The sequence below is a fragment of the Lissotriton helveticus genome, chromosome 12 (assembly GCF_964261635.1).
Source record: "Lissotriton helveticus chromosome 12, aLisHel1.1, whole genome shotgun sequence".
NCBI lineage: Eukaryota > Metazoa > Chordata > Amphibia > Caudata > Salamandridae > Lissotriton > Lissotriton helveticus.
The window spans coordinates 876,239,420-876,255,009 of NC_136073.1; the positions used below are offsets into that span (position 1 = coordinate 876,239,420).

Consider the following 15,590-nt stretch of genomic DNA (forward strand, 5'->3'; position numbering starts at 1 on the left):
GACTGTAGCTGCCCACTGGTATGTTCACAAATATTTTATTCTGTGATGGAATGGTCTCGAAACTTTTTTCTGTATTTAAGAAACCATTTCATGTGTATTTCTCATATACCAAATAAGCAATAATGTATACAAATGCGTGATTACTTTAGCATTATTCTACAGCTTGAGTGCATACAATATATATGTCTGCAATTTTTCCGTATATTTGAAAAATTTCAAAATGCATTTATGTATTTTGGGGTGGTAAGGTATACACACTACTCTATAGTATGTTGTACTATGTTATACTATGCCTAGATTAGTAAATATGACCATAGTTAGCGTGGAGTGGGTGTCATGTATTCCTATAGGTTCTGAATCGATCCCCCTATTCCTGACCCTATTCTAGTTAAGACAAACCGACAAGTTAACTAGCAGTCAGCCCATGAGGCAGAAAAACCCCCATGATGCAGATACCGTTATCTGACGCAGTCACACTACGGCACAGGAACGTGTTATCTGATTAGGTCATAACGCTTGCGATCTAATTAGACAAGTGATATTCCTCCAGCCCCTGATAAGGCATACGGAGTTCTCATAACAAATCAAACCTATGACAACCTGGAAAAACCGTGCGGCCATTGTTTTGATTTCACAGAGAACTTCAGTAAAAGAATGTGCTAACGAGCAAGTCGTATGACATCTTTATTGACGTATCTATGTCCATCCTTACGTCAATCTCGGCACCTTAAAGGTATAAATATTACCGATCTTGCCCTATGCAAACACACGCGTGGTGACGAGACGGAGCAGCCATACTTGCCGAAGCCCAGAGCAGACCCCGCTGGCAGCAGCCCCGCCTTCCTGACGCGCTGTGAGAAGCTGCTTTCTCCTGCCGAGAGACCCAGCACCGGCGCTTCCGGGTAGCCCTCGCAGGCAGCCTGGAATATCGAGAGCAGAGAAAGAGATACCATTCCTCATTCATCCCAACTTCCAGGTACAGAACTGAATAACCCCTCGCAGAGAATTCTTTAGTTATTCACTTGGCAAAAACAAACTTAACTTAAACTGTAACTTTCTATTCCCGCCCACGCATTAGACTTAGGTCAGGTACACGGGGTAGGCGTATCTAGAAACACCAGTTGAGTACGTTTAGTCAAATGTATATGTGTATGTAAATATATTTTATTCATTTTAAACATCATATGGCTTAGAAACCATATCAATGTTTTTACAGTATTACTTTATACTATTGCTTTTAATGTATGCACTTTACTTAACTATAAGTATTGCAATAATATCGATCCATTTCTCTTGTATGAGAAAAGAGACTGATCAATAAATAACACCTTTTTATTGAACACGCCCGTCTCTTCCTTTTCTCTACAATCTGATGAGACTAAGAATGCACGTACTGACTGAGTAAAATAATTGCCTTTTGTTCACACGACTCTCGAGATTTACTCTTGATTAGGGGAGAGCAAAGTTGTCATGTTCTATGGTTGTCAGAAACTAAATCCCTTCTTGTCTAATCAGGGAAGTTAAGTCCTCCTTGAACATTCGAGAAAGTTTCTAGTGAACTCTGAGCTAAGCTGGCAAACCCAAAACTTTAAGTCTAGTATCGACAGTAGTAGACCTAGTTAACGTCTGGCCTAGGCCTTTACTGCTGTAGGTATTATTCCAATGCGCAGAGCCTATTGGGAAGATAGGAGCTACACTACAACGGTACCATGTCGATGCTGCGTGAATGTATGTAAATCTACAAGCTACAAACCAATAGTTACAGAGTAACATTTTCCATTTCTAGCATGTGCTGCTGTAGGTCACATGCTCTGCATACACTAAAAAGAAGTGCACTCCAAGAAATATCGCAGAGTGGGGGGCAAGTGGCTGGGGTGGGGGGTCTAATCATAAAAGGGGATTGTTTATTTTTAAGAAATTGCGTTTTAATACGGTCTGTAAGGTGGGTTGTGCATATTCCTATATGTAATCCAGGATTTTCATGGAGTAGTGCTGAATGGCTGGTGTATTTCTTTTGTAAATCAATAAAAATGTGTTTATAAAAAAAAAAATGAAAAAGAAGTGCACTACCCATAAGGCAGTGGCTAGATATCAGATGAGGCAAATGTGTGAAATACTTTGGACCATTTGAGCCTCTCGGTGTCTTGGCTATCCACAATTTAAGTGTTAGGTGTTGACCATGATGCAGTCTTGCGTATATCTGCTGGTGGTATATTGCCTAGAGAAACCATAAATAAATGTGCTCTAGGCACTCAACGCCAAGGTCGATTTTGCCTTGGCATAACAAACTTACATTTATTTGACTAGTCCCCTAACAAATCTCTACTAGGAAATTGGATTTCCAAGGTGGGATTATGCAAAAGCAACAAAGAATTGCTTTGTCTAAAGAGTACTTTTGTTCTATTGATTTAGTGCATTGGAGCGCTCTTAAAATACAATGTGTGCAAAGCTTTCACTACCACTGTTTCAGGGTGTATAATGAAAAATGGCAATGACATGGTTTGCTTGCTATGAAAAGCGGAAACTACTTTTGGTAGAAAAGGATGCATCTTTAGACCAACTATATCCTTATGTAACTGTACAAAAGACCCACTAGTGTTAAGGCCTGCAATTCACTTGCCATTCGTAATTGCTTTCAGGAAAGGTACTGCTTCTGAATAGAGTGCAATGGCTCAAAGGGGAGTCCCATGAGTAATGAGGACTACAATTTATTTGCCACATATGGACTGGTGGTATTTTTCAAGACACTATCCTCTTAAGTCCGTAGATCAATGTGTTAATGACAAGGATTTTGAATGAAGATGAATGCTGTCTGTTCTGCATGAGATGTGGATGCCAACTTTGCCTTTTGAAGTGCAGAAAATAACAGAAGCATCCTGAACAGATTTTCAGAAGTTCTGTCCGTTTGTTCATATCGTAATGCAGAAAGCATTTTTACTTTGCCATGTAGCAGGCCCTTGTGGTAGATTTGCAGGCCCCTCCCAGGATTCACATGTACTTTTCTGGGAGCCTGAGGAACTCACACGCCAGGAGCTCAGGTGCCAAATTGCTAGGTTCATTTTCTGGCAGCTTGGATGTCTCAAACTTAGAGGTACTCACTGGAGTTCATCAAAGAGTGACCATAGTTCGGCTGCCCAAGCTGGCAATGAATGCCCAGACCCAACAAGGGGAACAAATATTTTAGGTAGAGTGTTTGTCCTGTGCTACATATTCCTCAGTGAGAAGTCAAGAGTTATCTTGAATCCAAAGACTTTTTTGAAGAAAAACAACTTCTATACGCAAAAGAAATTGATCATAGGGGTTTTCCCTATTTCTAGTTGGGTCCACAACCAGAGGTCTTGTAACCAATGCTGGTGCTGTCTTTATTCCTGGCAAGTTTAGCTGTCTCTGCCCTCTAGATTTTACACACTTTCCCAGTCTCATGAAAGACATTTCACAGTATACAGACTTCTCCCATCTATTGAGGAAAGATCTGTAGCAACTGCTAATCCACTTGCCTAAGGTAATCTAAGTTGAAAAAGAGTAGAATGATTGTAATTGAAATCCGCATGCTGATAATCACCATTCCTTGTTAACGTTGTATGGCTATTTACAAGTAAGAAAAACAATAAACAGAGCTTTTTAAAAAAAGAAAGGAAAAAAAAAAAGAAACCAGGTGTCTCCCAGTCAGCAATCTGAACCTTCTGCTACATGTGGGTAAACATTAAGCCTGGGAATAATTTTAATTATGCAGGATTTATTTCGGTAATTTCATATTACTCTTAGACACGGAAATGCTTTATTTTTTTCACGCCAACGTAACAATAATAATTTGATTACTCCCAATTATGTAATTAACAGTGATTGTGGTGGGGATCCTACTGCAAGAGCACGTTTAGAGAGCACGAGCAACTACTAATGAAATAGCTTAAGCCTTTCAGAATGGCACGCTTTAATTAACAGTGCAAAGGTGCCGAGTTCCATACTTTAAGGGCCCTGGTCTTGTAAAACTTAGGGGTGGTCAAGAGCTTGGTGGAGTCAGAGGTTTGTGTTCGATGAGGCCGGTAGCCAATGATGAAGAAAGGTTGGCCTTAAAGACTAAAAACAGAGATATGAAAGTAATAATTTAGGTAATGGGGAGCTGTACAAATCTGGGCTTTTGCCCCCCTTTTAGCGTCGGGGGGAGTCAGAAAAGCGATGACGTCTCTTCGACTTCTTGTGCTTACCTGAGGAGCCCGAAGACGACTCCCGGAGCCATGGTGGCTCCGACCCCGCGACCGGTCCCTCGACCTCCTCGCGGACCGGGACCTCGAGCGGCGCGGGGCCGACTGCCGGAGCTCGAGTCGCTTGCAGGACTGCTCCCGCCTAGCCTTAGACGTCAGGGTTCGACAGTCGGAGCAGGCCTTGTCGTCGTGGTCGAGGCCTAGGCAATGAAGACACGGGGCGATGGGGGTCGGTAACCGACATCAGTCGCTCGCAGTCGGCGCAGGGTTTGAACCCGGGCATCCCTACCGGCACCAGAGTCGTACAGACTTCGAAACAGATCAAAAATGATCGAAAAAGTTTAGTCAAAAATATACTAAGGGTGCCACTTTTTACGGATCAGCGCTTGCTGGCGCGGAAAAAAGAAAAACTGACGTCAGCACGCAGAGGTGGCGTCTAAGTACTCCGACGACATCATCACCGCGCCCACGACGCCGACGACGGACGCGGAGCCGCGGACGACACCTACCGACGCGCATGGGTACTGCTACGCAAAAATTTCTGGATCCAGTCTGACGCCTGGGGATATTCTAAGGTAAGGAATGGATCACTAACGTGTCTCTTTCAGATGACACGCTCAGCACCGCCAAACACATGCACTTCCAGATCCACACAGACCCCAACTCCACCCTCAGAGGCACCCTCGTCTACCGACTCCCCGGACCCCGCCGCCAGTTCAGTGACTCCATCGCCAACTTCATCAGCATGCATGCCCTGACCTCCACCGACTACATCCTCCTCGGAGACCTGAACTTCCACCTTGAGAACAACAACACTACAACCCTAATCGATAACCTCGCCAAACTCGGACTGAAACAACTCGTCACAACGCCCACCCACTCCGCCGGCCACACGCTCGACCCCAACTTCTCCTCAAGCCCGCATTTCTCCGTCAGCCACACCATCAAACTCCTCTGGACAGACCACCGCTTCATCCACTTCACCATCCAGAAGCCCACCACACACCACCGTACCGAACAGATTCCCCGCCGCTGCTGGAGTAAAATCACTGAAGACCAACTACATGCAAACCTTGCCCTTAGCCCACCCGCCGAACCCTCCAACACCGACGACGCTGCCCACAGCCTCAAACGCTGGATCGAGGACTGCGCCAACACTCTCGCCCCGCTGAAGAAACCCCCCCACAGAGACACCAGCAAGAAGGCCAGCTGAGTCACCCCAGTACTCCTAGCCTCCAAGCAAGCCTGCCAGAAACTAGAGAAGGAATGGCACAGCAAACCAACTCCGGACAACCGCGCAGCACACAAGGACACCATCCGCAACCACCACCACCTCATCAGGGCTGCCAAGAGAACCACGTTCAAAGACCGCCTCGACAACAACGCACACAATAGCAAGGAGCTCTTCAACATCGTGAAGGAACTCTCCAACCCCAGCTCCAACACCAACGACATCCCGCCGTTGCAAGCCCTGTGCGATTCCCTCGCCACTTTCTTCCACCGCAAGATAGCAGACATCCACAACAGCTTCAAAACACAGACAGCCCCAACAGACCCTCCGCACACCATCGACCATGACCCCATGCTAGCCTGGGCCAGCGTGAGCATCGATGACACCATAAAGACCATGAGCACAATCCACTCCGGCTCCCCGTCAGATCCCTTCCGGCACCACGTCTTCAACAAAGCAAGCAGCTCCATCGCACCCCACCTGCGCAACGTCATCTATCTCTCCCTCAAGAGGGCGACGTTCCGAGAGAGCTGGAAACACGCAGAGATCAACGCCCTACTGAAAAAACCCAAGGCAGACCCAAGAGACCAAGAACTTCCGGCCCATTTCTCTACTCCCCTCCCGGCCAAGGTCATCGAGAAAATCGTCAACAGATGGCTAACTCGATACCTCGAAGAAAACAGAATCCTGGACCCTTCCCAGTCAGGGTTCCGCAGCAACCAAAGCACCAAGACTGCCCTCATCGCTGCCACGGACGATATCAGGACCCTGCTTGACCAAGGCGAGACCGCAGCACTCATCCTTCTAGACCTCATCGCCGCCTTCGACACCGTCTGCCACCGCACACTACGCTCCCGCCTCCACGCCGCAGGGATGCGAGACAAGGCTCTGGAATAGACCACCTCCTTCCTCGGCGTACCTCAAGGATCCTCCCTCAGCCTGACATTGTTCAACATTTACATGGCCCCATTCGCACACGTTGCCCGACCTCAACATAATCTCCTACGCCGATGACACTCAACTGATCCTCTCTCTCACCAAGGACCCCATCACCGCTAAAGCCAACCTCCATGAAGGAATGAAGGCCGCCGCTGACTGGATGAAGACCAGCCGTCTGAAGCTGAACTCGGACAAGACGGAGGTCCTCATCCTCGGCACCAACCCTTCAGGCTGGGATGATTCCTGGTGGCCGACGGCACGGGGAGCAGCCCCGACACCCACCGACCACGCACGCAACCTGTGAATCATCCTCGACTGAACGCTCTCAATGACCAAGCAGGTCAACACAGTCTCCTCCTCCTGCTTCAACACACTCCGCATGCTCCGCAAGATCTGCAGATGGATCCCGACAGACACAAGAAAGACAGCCACCCAGATCCTCGTCAGCAGCAGACTCTACTACGGAAACGCTCTCTATGCGGGAGCCCCGACCAAGCTCATCAAACGACCCATCCAAACACCTCAGCACAACTGATCCTCGATGTACCACAACACGGCCACAACAACCCCCACCTAATGGACCTGCACTGGCTCCCTGTCAGCAAGAGGATATCCTTCAAGCTCCTCACCCACGCACACAAGGCACTCCACAAGACCGGCCCAGTCTACCTCAACAGACGGCTCTCCTTCTACATCCCCAACCGCCAGCTACGCTCCGCCGACCTCTCACTAGCCACCGTCCCACGCATCCGAAGAAGAACCACCGGCGGGAGATCCTTCTCCCACCTCGCCGCCAAGACATGGAACACCCTCCCACTGAGCCTACGACAGACCCAAGACCTGCTGACCTTCAGGAGGATGCTCAAGACCTGGCTGTTCGATCAGTAGCACCCCCCACCCCAGCACCTTGAGACCCTCCCGGGTATGTAGTGCGTTTTACAAATGACTGATTGATTGATTGATTGATTGATTGATTGATTGAGATTAAGGACACAGAGACAAGTATCCAGTATCACCTTCGTGAATGCCTTAACAGGTGAGGAGATGGTTACCGAGCAGCAAATAGACAAAACATTTTGCCAATATTAAGCAGAACTTTATAATTAGGCTGCCCGGAAATCGGTTAAAACGACTGTGCCAAGCAGTACCCTACCGAATAAAAAACAGCTGACCCGCTTTACACCAAGTGTCACTGATTTTCATAGTTGTTGCACCACTTGGCCACTTGATGGAGCCAAACATTACAGAGAAGGAAGCAGCTCGGAAGGCCTGGCATCCCTTGTTTCCACACACCCATTGACCTGCCTGTGGTGACCTGGCGCGTAGGTGTCAGGGGAAAACCCTGCTTCAAGGTAGGTCCGGCACATGGGGAGCAGAGGTGTGAATGGCCCAAGGACCAGAACACCACCAGGCCCCCTGCTTGGCTCACATGGGGGGAGAGGAGCTGTTGTGGTCTGTCATCTGTATTACTGCAACCGCACCCGAGTACTTCACAGGTTCTTTAAAAGACCACCAGCGGGACCAGCAGCAAGGTAAGTGTGTTCATTTTTTGTTATTGTTTTGTATTTCATTGTGCTACCTCGTGATTAATCACGGGCAGTGGCGGTACTTGCAGGGCGAAAGTTGGTTACTTTCACATGAAAGCCTAACTCACATGGAGTATTGTGGCCGTTTTGTGTATATGCAATTTTTTTTTTTTTTTTTAAAAGACCTGAAGTTCGTAAACAAAAATGTCGGCCCTCCCCAGCCTTTCCATCAGTGTGCTTACATTCACCAGTTAGTCGCGCTACAAATATGTACACAGAGAACTCGCTTGGAATAGGCCTGTCGCCACGCACTTGCTGGGAGGCAGGGGTTTTCTTTGCAACTCTTACCTTGCACAGGATGTCAGGCACGGGTCAGATTTCACTGTAGGACTGACGGGGCACAAGCCTGCCTGTTTGGTTGTTGAATGTGCACTGCCTAGTATAAATAGAAGTGACTGAGAGTGGCAGTGAGTCCTTGACTTGTGTCACTGTATTTGCTCTGCGTGTCAGAGAATGCCAAAGGTTTTTCATGCAAGAGGTGTTTTTTGTTTGCTTGGGCCACCCCACCTTCACTTTGTGCGTGTGGCCTTAAACTAATGCTGTCCAGTCTGTTGGTTTGACGACATGCTATTTTCACATCTACAACTGCATGTATGTGGTTGAAAAGTAAGGCTACTGGTATTATGAGGCAGTAGAGGGTCCCATTATGTGGCATTGTTGACTACATTAAGCTGCAAAAAAAATGCCACGTATGCAGCTTAATGTGCCACATTTTGTGATGGTATTGATTCACTATTTTCATTATTTTGACCCACATTAATACTGTCTGGGTAAAGGTTTTGCCTTGTTTGTACTAGTTTAACATCCCAATACAGCCATAAGCAACAGAAAATGGCCCAGCCAACCTTCACACAAATGTCCTTCCACCTCTCGGCATCTTTGTTGCTAAATCTGAAGATTGAGCTGAAGATGATAGATTATGTAGCAAATGGGGGACAAATCCACAACTGTGCAGAAAACGCTACAGCCGTAAAAACTGCATGAATCCAGTGACCTTATTTGCAAGGCCTGCATTGTCACATTATTTCTCAAAACCCAATCAGATTTCTTCAAGGGAGCAATGCTGGTGATGCATGCAAACGGAGATTGTTGTTCTATTTTTATTTTCACTGAATTAGGTATGGCTTTGATCCAGATCTCGGGCGAACTGAATTGCACCCCAAGTGAAGAGCATGTTTGTGACAAACTGCTATCCAGTTCCCTAGTTTTGACCGAAAATAGTGCCTTTGAGATTCTTATTAGTTAGCTAAATTTACAGCAAATGTTGCGAAAATAACTCTGCAAACTATAAATCCGGTTTTCAACCATATAACCCTGTTTCTAACACCTGGAAATGGATTTTAAATGAGAAAGCGCTATGACAGATGCATTACAAAGATATGATATTAAGGTTTTTTTGTCACAGCTTTAATGAATAGTTGTGACAATCCAGTCAGCTCTCTCTAACTTATCATTTGTTAGTCCATCTGTCTCAAGTGTTTGGGAGTAGACCAGCTTTCTCACTTAAGAGAGGGTTTGTAATGTGTATAATAAATAATCATAGTAAAAGTATTGATAAATTAAACAATAATTTTAGGGATAGTAATAACGACCTAAATGTAGTTATAATAGATAAGGAAGACTTCTCAGTCGCGGCTCCTCGTGGGAGTGCTGCGGGGCGATAGGGCTGGGGAGGGGTAGGATGGGGGTTAGTATACTTAGCCCCAAAGGCCAAACAGAGTTCAGTTAATAAATAAATAAAATTTAATTGCACACGCTGCATCGCAGAATGCGCAATGAAATTAGTTTTATTTATTTACTGAACTCCGTTCGGCCTTATGCCGGAGTTTACTACCCCCCCCCCCCCTCCCCCACCCTGTCCCTCCCCAACCCCACCGCAGCACTCCCACGAGGAGCCGCGACTGCTTCTTCTACTACTACTACTAATAATAATAACTGACTAACATATCCACCACTCAAATTAATTTCATATTTCACTATACTAATTCAACACTAATCCTTTAATGCAGGGCTTTCCAAACTGTGTGTCGTGACACAGTGCTGTGTCGCCTCCCATTTGTAGGTGTGTCGCGTGACGATGACGTCTCCGGGCAGATTAGGGCGAAAGCTCACTTGGACATATTAAATGACGCAGTACGGCTGAGTAGAGAGCCAGAATGCACAAACATTAAAGGGGAAAGAGCCACAGTGCGACACAACGGAAGTGGAGTCCCCGCTCGAGAGTAAGGCTGCACCTGCATGAGAAGGGACAGCAGGGACGCACGCGACAATAGAGCTCAATGCTCATTGCCTGCTTCGGTTGAGTGATGCGCCTTGACACGCGGTAAGCGAGCCTCATTGGCTGCACACGTCCGCTGTCTGATTGTGTACGACGATGACGAATGGCAGGAGAGTGTTTTACTGCTCGCCGACTGCAAGCAATCTGGATGTCCGGTTTAAGTGTCCTGGAAGGCAGTCCGCATGGTTATCAGCCCTGGGGTAGCATTCGCCACTGAGATTGTACACCTGATGTGTTACTGTCACACATTCAGAGTGGTGATTGTGCTCAAGAGGTATGCCCTCAGGAACCGCTTGGAAGGTGGGACAGTAGACATATATAAAGTGTCTAAATCCCCAGTATATCACTCGGCCTTTTTAGGTCTCGCGACCTATCGATGCGCGCAAGCGCATGGAGGGAGCGAGAATTCAAGTGCTCAAAAAACTCGTGAATGCGGTTTTCTTTAAGATCACGTGAGCAAACAAGCACGCGCATTCACGGCCGCAGAGCACATCAAAGGGCTTCGCCCAGCGTGCGCTCTGCGGCTTCTCCTCCCCTAAAACTCTCCTGCCCCCGGCCGCACAGCACATCAAAGGGCTTCGCCCAGCGTGCGCTCTGCGGCTTCTCCTCCCCTCTGGCCATTTGCCACACTCCTTGATTTTCTGCCTCCGACCCCAGCACTTCTGGGCTCGTCCAGGCAGTGAGGGAATGGAATAAAAACAAGCACTGGCGTTGCCAATAGGTCTCGCATTAGGAAAGTTTATGTCATTTACAATACCAATAGGTTAAACTTTCCTAATGCGAGACCTATTGGCAACGCCAGTGCTTGTTTCTCTATTTAGTGATACTGCTCAGTCCTGGTGAATGCCCACCTAGCATAGTAAATGAAGTATTTTATACCTCTGTAGTCTCTCTGGACCTGCACTGCCCAGGCCCACATGACCTGGTGTCCACCAAGATTACTGTGTCTCGACATGGAGCAAAGTGTGCCATTGTGGGATCCCCTTGCAGGAGGCCCTTGGTCTTTTGGAAGCCTCCTACTGTAAAGGCTGTCATACCTAGGCAGTGTACATCTTATCAGTTCCATCAGGGGTGCCTGAAGCTGTCCACTTTGTCATTTGCTATGCCTTCTTGAATTAACAGCTCAGTTTTTAAACCTAAGTGGTATCTAGAAATGCTGTGCTGCCTCCAGTAAAATAAACTTACTTCATCAGAAGTCTGTTGTGGGAGAAACAGTGCACGAGAGACTGCAATATGTTCATTATCCGGTATGAATGTTTCACCCAGGCTTGGAATTTTCTTTGCATTATAATTTGTTATTAATTGTACCAAAATGCAAAAAAAAAAAAATATAAAAAAAAGACCAAGTTGAGACACAGTGAATAAGTAGAAAACCCTTTCCCCCGCCCATTACAAGGGCACTAGGTTAGTGCCCTTCAAATTCTAGTGCTTTGCAGATGTTTTAAGATCTTCTTACAGTTTTTTGTTGCTCAAATGAGTGCAATTTCTGACATTTATATTTGTCCCTAGTCTTCATTGCTTGATTTTGCTTGTGAGAAAGTGTCACTCATAGTTGTTGAATTATCACTCATAATTGCACTGAAATTATGGAAATGCCACACATAGCAAACTAAAACCTTGGCACCTGTGTGTATCTGCTACAATTGTTAAGAAAAGCAGGCTTGCCAGGGTAGCAATTTCGTCCTTTCGAAAACATAATCGTGAATGGAATGCATCTGCTATTTATATCGTATCTATAGACTCGGAGGAGTTCATTTATTTTGGAAATGTATGTGTGCTATATTACAAATTATATATATTTTTTTAAAGATCAATGAAAGGTTTTCGTGAGATATGTTGTTTCCCCATACATTTTGATATTTACAATTTCTATGACATATATGCATTTACCCTGATCTCTTATATCCAGTTAATTTTACCTCAAAGTGCTGAATGGAAAAACATATGACTCGTCTTATTTTCTTTTGCCTTTTGGCGCACTGCGCTGAGGAAAGCGGTCCCACCTGAGTTCAATGTGCAGAGAACAGCTGATAAGTTGCATGATTGTTTTACCACTCACAGTTCCCCCTTCCTGAACGGATTTTTGTATAACTCCTATTCAGCAAGCGGACTTTGTGCATGGTTGAAAGGGTTGGCAGTGCTTGCACCCCCATTTTTTCTGCCGTAAATCACTAGGGTATGTGTCAATGTGTGTATGATTATATGCTTGTTTCAATTGCTTTATTAACCTTCCTGCTTTCTCAAATTTGCTTGAAAATGCACTATTTGCCCACTATTTTTTCAAAATGTTCTTGCTCGCATTACCGTGTCGAGAGATGAAGATTGTCGAAAAGGTGTGTCATCAACATGAAAATTTTGGAAAGCTGTGCTTTAATGGGTTCTGGTGTAGCGTGTTACTCGTCAAAAAAGCGCTCCGACACCCCATCGGGGGTAACAAGCACTATATAAATGCAAACATATTTCCATCTTCTATTCCTCCGCTATCTTTCTCAATCCAAATTACTGGCTAATAATAATATCCACCACTCAAATTACTTTCATATGTCATTATACTAATTCAACACTAATCCTTTATGGGTTCCGGAGTAGAGCGCTACTCGCCGAAAAAGCGCTTTGACGCCTCGTCAGTCTGAAATGTAGAGCAGTATATAATTTCTGAAAATGAGTGAACACTGAAAAACACTTTTGTTGAGGTATTGAAATCACTGGAAACACTGAAAAACACCACCAGAATTTGCCAAAAATAGAAATTGAAAACAGGAAAGCCTATTTATAATGCACAAGACCTTTCCCCGCAAGCCCAAGTTCGGGACCTTGAGGGAGTGCCCACATCCACAATCATACCAGATCAAGAAGAGGATATCGAATCCCCTATCAGAATTGACCAGGTAATTTCAGCTATTTCCAAGCAGAAACCACTTCAATCCCCTGGACCAGATTGCTTCTCCTTTTATAAAACCTTCTGCAATATAGTGGCCCCTTTTCTGACTAGAGTATTCAACGCTATAGGGACATCATCGTCTCTCCCTAAAACGATGCGAGAGGCCTCGGTGATTGTAATACCCAAGGTCGAGAAAGAGAAGCATCGATGTACTTCATACAGGCCCATCTCCCTCCTCAATGTCGATTTTAAGTTATTCACCGGCATCCTGGCATCTCGCTTTTCACCCCTCATGTCGACCCAGACCAAGCAGGATTTGTTCCCAACCACCAATGCACAGATAACACCAAGCGCTTACTCCACATAATAGATAAAGCCCAAAGATTTGACACTGAATGTATGCTCCTGTTGATGGATGCTAAAAAAGCTTGTGACAGGGTCAATTGGACATATTTAGAGGCCACATTGTAGCACTTTGGGCTCCCTGAGAGATGCATAGCTTGGGTCTTTAGTAGATATACCAGTCTAGCCGCCACGGTCCGTGTGAACGGTCATACATCTACCCTGTTTTTTATACAGACAGGCACACGCCAGGGCTGCCCTCTATCCCCTTGTGTTTTCGCCTTATATATGGAACCAATTGGCCAGCGAATCCATGATAACCCACTTGTCTCCGGAATACACTGGGGGGATGGGGGGGGGGGGGTGATACATACACATAATATATAAGCAGATGATGTTATAGCGACTTTAGAAAATCCTCAGACCTCCCTCCCGGCCATTCTGTCCGAGTTGGAGCAATTCTCCCTAGCAGCAGGTTTCAAAATTAATGTTTATAATTCACAAGCTCTTCGCCTCACTATGAAACCCTCCTCACTAAATGATCTGAGAAACGCATATCCCATTCAGTGGGCCCCAGTAGCGAGCCCCTATTTAGGGATACAACTCTCCACGTCCTTACTTAGCACCATAATGTTAAATTATTCAACTTTACTTTGCCACATTAGGGAAGACCTGCACCGATGGCGACCACACTCACTTTCTTGGCTTGCCGGATAGCGGCAATTAAAATGTCCATACTGCCAAAGATATAGTTCCTCTCTTTCAGACCCTTCCATTGGAACCCCCCCGGGCATGATATGTACATGATATGTATGCTTCAGCGAGAACTGGAATCCTTTATTTGGGTGGACAAGAGACCCAGAATGCGGCAGGATCTTAGTTACAGGTCCCCAGGGGAGGGTGGTCTTGGGATCCCAAATCTCAAAGATTACTTGGGCGGCCCAGATTAGGGCGTTTGTCGAGTGGTCGCCCCTAGAGTCTGAAAAGCACTGGCTTTTCAAGGACAGGGCTCTGGCAGGGCGATCACTGTGGCAGATTCCTTTCCTGCCAAAACCAGCTAGGCCTAAGAACCTTTATCTCTCGCTCGTAAGGCGAGTCCCCATAAAGGCATGGGATAGATTAGCAGAGAAATGAGCTCACCACCTTCCCGTCCCATTGACTCCCATCGTGGAGAACCCTTATTTCTCCCCTGGGATGGATACGAAGACCTTTACATGGAGGACAAGGGAGGGTAGCAGGTCGATTGGACACCTATTCGATGAGAAGGTCCTGCTCTCTTTTGAAAATCTTCGAGACCCACAGGGTTTCACCGAAACAGAAAGGTTCCTTTATCAGCAAATAAGACACTAGGTAATGAACTCAGTAACTGCCCGCAGGAGTAGCGCCACTGTACTACATTCGAGAAGTGGCTATTATCCAAATTTAAGGATGCCCACCTTATATCACAGATCTTTTGTTTAATAAGCCGAGCCCCAACATCTCATAAGGCGCAGGGTCAAAAAAGATGGGAACTAGAATTAGAACGTACACTTACTCAGCGACAATGGGAGTACATATGCTACAGAGCCAAACATACTGCGCGGAATGTTTCCAGTGTAGAGACCGCCACTAAAATAGCAACCTATTGGTATTTTACTCCTGCCAGACTCCACAGACACAACAAAAGACCCCTTGTGCTGGCACGGATGCGGTTCACCTGGCACCCTGACACACATTTTGTGGGACTGTCCCCAACTAACTCCCTATTGGGTGCCGGTACTCAAGTATATAGATACTCATTTCGACACAGAATTGCCCCGGTTCCCCGCATACATTCTCCTAGGCTTACCGAACGTGCTCACTTTCCCTCTTAAGTTGCGCAGAGGACATCAAATAGCACAGGCCTTGGGGGGCTCCCCTACAAAATATGCTCACACACTGGGGAACGAACCACTTGCCCACTCACACAGGATGGCTTCATCGGATGTGGCACATTCTCGGATTTCCCTCTTCCTTATTAACCAGAGCGCTTTGTTCCCTGCTCTTTGGAGAACCTTTATAGCACTGCTTTCCTCCGAATTTAGGGAACTCACTTGCCCCAAATATTTGTGATTTTTGCGCCTCACAGACCAGACTTAGACTGCTCCCTAGG

General features: G+C 46.2%; 1 protein-coding gene across 1 annotated transcript in view; it reads right to left on the bottom strand.

Annotated features, from left to right (window-relative positions):
• The window catches only part of LOC144798912 (uncharacterized), a 160,695-nt gene that overhangs the window by 119,158 nt on the left and 25,947 nt on the right, over positions 1–15,590 (bottom strand). The gene's annotated exons all lie outside the window — the stretch shown is intronic.